A 4,315-nucleotide genomic window follows, 5' to 3' on the forward strand; every position below is an offset into this window, starting at 1 on the left:
CGAAAATGACAAAGGATGACGACCCCGAGGCGTACTTCGAAGCCTTCGAGCGCCATGCCCTGATGACAGGCCTCCCCCAGGACTACTGGGCTAGCCAGTTGGGGGCCCTGGTTGTTTGTAAGGCACAGGCTGCCTATCGGGCCGTCCCGAGGGATGAAGCCCAGGACTATGAACGGGTGAAACGGGCGATACTTTACCAACTGGAAATCAGCCCCGATCATTACCGATGCCTGTTCTGGGCCAGGAAAGGGCCCGACGAGAGGCGGCCCCGGGTGCTATTGCAGCTACTGTGGGACCTTCTTGATAAATGGGTGAACCTCGTGGGGTCCGACCGTGAGGACCTGGCCGATCAAATCGTCCTGGAGCAATTCCAGAATGACCTGGAGGAGAGGACGCAGCGCTGGGTCCGGCAACACTCCCCGTGGAATTGTGGAGGCTTTGAAGCTGGCCGAGGCTTTTGCAGCTGCGGAGGCAAGCTATCCAAGGGAAAGGAGGAGCCTGGGACTGATGCCGGTGGTGCCAAAGGAAGCAGAACGGCGGCGCCCCCCCATTCGAGGGCCTGGCAGGGAGGTAGTGTGTTTCCGCTGTGGGCAAAATGGGCACATCTCACGAGAATGCCCCAGTCAGCCCGCTGAGCGATGGGTTCCGGCTGACAAACCCTGAAGCTTCCCTGACTGGTGCCACGGCCTGGAGATGGGCGAACCCATGGATTGCAGCTATGCCAGCAGTGAGGGGAATGCCACATGGAGCCGCCTGGTGGTTAAGGCCTGGGTGGACGGACACCCGGTGCAGGCCACTCTTGACTCTGGGTGTGCCCAATCCATGATAAGGGCGGATATGGTCCGGCGGCAAGCGGGAAGAGAGCTCCCACCGGTGACAGTGGCCTGCCTCCATGGCGAAGTCGAGCGGGTAGGACAGCAGTAGGTCCAGCTGCGCATCATGGAACACCAGGGGGAACTCCTGGTGGGAGTGGTACCTAAACCGGCATGTGAGATGTAGCTAGGCAGAGATTGGACACCCATCTATGATGTATTGGAGCGGGTGAGAGACGTGGAGCAGGCTCGCAAAAGGATGGGAAGTTGCGAAGGATGGCTGGGGGAGTTAGAGGAGGACCCTGACGCCACTGAGGAACCTGTAAGCCTTGACCTAGAGGATATCGCCAGCGGTAGGCAGTTTCGGGAGGCGCAGGTCGAGGATCCGGAGCTTGAAACCTTCTGGAGACACCCCCACAGTGAAAGGGATGAGGACGCATCATCAACAGAAGAACGCCCCCATTTCGAGGTAAGGAACCACCTCCTCTACCTTGTACCGGGGCATAGGCGGGAGGGCCCCGTAGAAGAGCAGCTGGTGGTACCGAACCAATTCCGCCAGGTGATCTGGCAGTTGGCCCATGAGAGCCCTGTAGGAGGCCATTTAGGGCGAGAGAAAACCCTGGTGAAGGTGAGCCAGTGGTTCTTTTGGCCCAGGATGGGGGAGGAAGTGGCTCAACGGTGTGCGGCCTGCCCGGAGTGCCAGAAGACCCGGACCGAACGTCCTGCCAGGGCCCCACTGCAGCCAATGCCAGTTATAGACACCCCCTTTTCAAGGGTAGCCTTGGACGTCGTGGGACCTTTACCCCGCAGCAGCTCCGGCCACCAGTATATCCTAGTTATGGTGGATTACGCGACTCGTTATCCGGAGGTCATCCTGTTGCGGACAGTAACTGCGCCTCGGGTGGCAGAAGAACTAATAAAGTGGATCACAAGGATGGGGGTCCCAAGGGAGATCTTGACTGATCAGGGTAGGAATTTCATGTCGGGCGTCATGAGGATGGTGTGTAAAACACTGCAAATCCATCAGATATGTACCTCAGTGTACCACCCTCAAACCAACGGGTTGGTAGAGCGCGTAAATGGCACCGTTAAGAGGGTGTTGCGGTGGTGCATTCAAGGGGACCCTCGGAAATGAGATCTACTTTTGCCGCTAGTGCTATTCACTCTTAGGGGTACCCCGCAAGATTCCTTGAAATTTTCCCCTTTCGAGCTGGTTCTGGGGCACCGTCCCTGAGGATGGTTGCAGGTCCTACGAGAGGAGCGGGAACAGGATAGTGGGGCACTGCAAAACCCGGTGGGGTATCGCCAAGCGTTCCAGCAAAGGATAAAAACGGCCCAGGATATAGCTCACGAAAATTTGAAAGAAGCTCAGGCTCGGCAGAAGGAAAAATATGATGGTAGCCCCAAGGAGCGAGTTTTTGAACCGGGGCAACGAGTGCTAGTACTGCTCCCTACCTCCATGAGCAAGTTCCTGATGCAATGGCAGGGTCCCTTTGAGATTCTTCGGCGGGTCGGGCCCGTAGACTATGAAGTTCACCGGCCCGGCCACCTTTGAGAGAAGCAGATCTTTCATGTAAACCTGCTGCGGGAATGGAGAGAGCCAACGGGTTGGGTTACCTTCGTGGAGAATGATGAAGAGGATTTGGGGCCCCAAGGGTCAGAACCAGGTGAGGCACCCCCTGAAGGGATAGAACAGTTAATAGGAGTGGGGGAGGATTTGTCCGAGCCACAGAAGAAAGAGATGCAGCAGGTAATACGCGACTTCCAGGATGTTTTCTGTAAAGAGCCAGGATGGGTCCGGGGTACGGTTCATACTATTAAGACTCCGCTGGGGGCCATAGTAAGGGAAAAGTGGAGGCCCATTCCTCATCACTTGCTACAAGTCGTATGTGAGGAGGTGAGCTCCATGTTGAGGCTAGGAGTAGTAAGACCGTTCCGGAGCCCTTGGAGAAGTCCGCTGGTTCCTGTGTGCAAGCCTGATGGGTCGCTGAGACTGTGCGTCGACTACAGGAGATTGAACGCGCTAGCGGTCTTCAATGCATTTCCCATGCCACAAGTAGATGAGCTGATAGAGAGGATTGGAGAAGCCCAATATATCTCGACTCTGGATCTTGCCAAGGGGTACTGGCAAATCCCGGTGGCCCCGGCAGATGGGCCAAAGACGGCCTTCGGCACGCCCTGGGGTCTCTACGAGTTTGTAAGGATGCCCTTTGAGCTGCATGGTGCGGCAGCAACATTCCAACGGTTAATGGATCAGCTGCTGGCCCCCTATGCTGGGTATGCGGCAGCCTACATTGACGACATCATCATATACTCACCCACCTGGACACACCATAAGCAGGCTATCAGGGCTGTGCTATCAGAGCTAAGACAGGCTGGCCTCACAGCTAACCCGCAGAAATGCGCAGAGAAACTAAGTATTTAGGGTTCCTGGTGGACAGGGGCACTATTAGACCCTTGGCCGACAAAGTGGAGATGGTGCGAAATTTTCCAGCTCCCCAGAATTGTTGTCAGCTACGATCATTTCTAGGACTGACCAACTACTACTGGAGGTTCGTGCCGTGCTTTTCGGAGCTGACAGCCCCTTTAATGGAGGCACTGAAGGGGAGGAGGAACGGGACGGTGAAGTGGACAAAGGAGATGGAACAGAGCTTTGGAAAATTAAAACAGGCATTCTGTGAAGACGTAATAATGCGTACCCCTAATTTTAAGAAAACTTTCATTTTGCAGACGGATGCATCCGAGACGGCAGTGGGGGCCGTCCTCGCTCAGGAGGAGGAGGAGGGAGTCGAGAGGCCAATAGCGTACGCCAGCCGCAAGCTGTCATCGGCAGAAAAAAAGTATGCCACAATAGAGCGTGAGTGTCTGGCCATCAGGTGGGCCATGGACCACTTCAGATACTATTTAATGGGCCGAGAGTTTAAGTTAATAACGGATCATGCCCCCTCAGGTGGCTAAGCACCGCTAGAACAGATAATGCCCGAATCACCCGATGGGCGTTGGCCCTGCAGCCCTATAAATTTCAGGTCATGTACCAACCAGGAAAGTTGAACACAGTGGCGGATTTCGTGTCTAGGTGCGACGGCGAAAGCCCGGGTGAAGGGAGGAAGCACCAGACGGAGAAGCTCGCCAACCCACCAGGTATGACCCGGAGAGGTAAAATAGAAGCGCCCCAAGGTATCTTGAGGGGGGGGTGTTGTGTCCCAGGGGAGCTGGGACACCGAAGGAACCCCGGCGCAGCAAGGAGTCCTACTCGCCTCCTGCAGGTCCGGAAGGGCCAGGGGAGGTGTGTACGCAGAGGACGCCAGCACGGGTGATTAGCCGGGCGTTTATCCGGCTGCGGCAGAGCAGCAGGGGCGGAGGACGCCTCCCAGAGGAAACAAAAAGCGGCCCTGCCTAGGCAGCAGGGTGGGTGAGAGAAGGAGACCAGAGGAGTAAGCGAGAGCAAGAGCGAGGTGAGGAGCAGCCGCCACACGCGGCAGCAGAGAGAAGAAGAGGCAGAG

This window comes from Alligator sinensis, unplaced genomic scaffold, assembly GCF_000455745.1.
Source record: "Alligator sinensis unplaced genomic scaffold, ASM45574v1 scaffold439_1, whole genome shotgun sequence".
Classification (NCBI taxonomy): domain Eukaryota; kingdom Metazoa; phylum Chordata; order Crocodylia; family Alligatoridae; genus Alligator; species Alligator sinensis.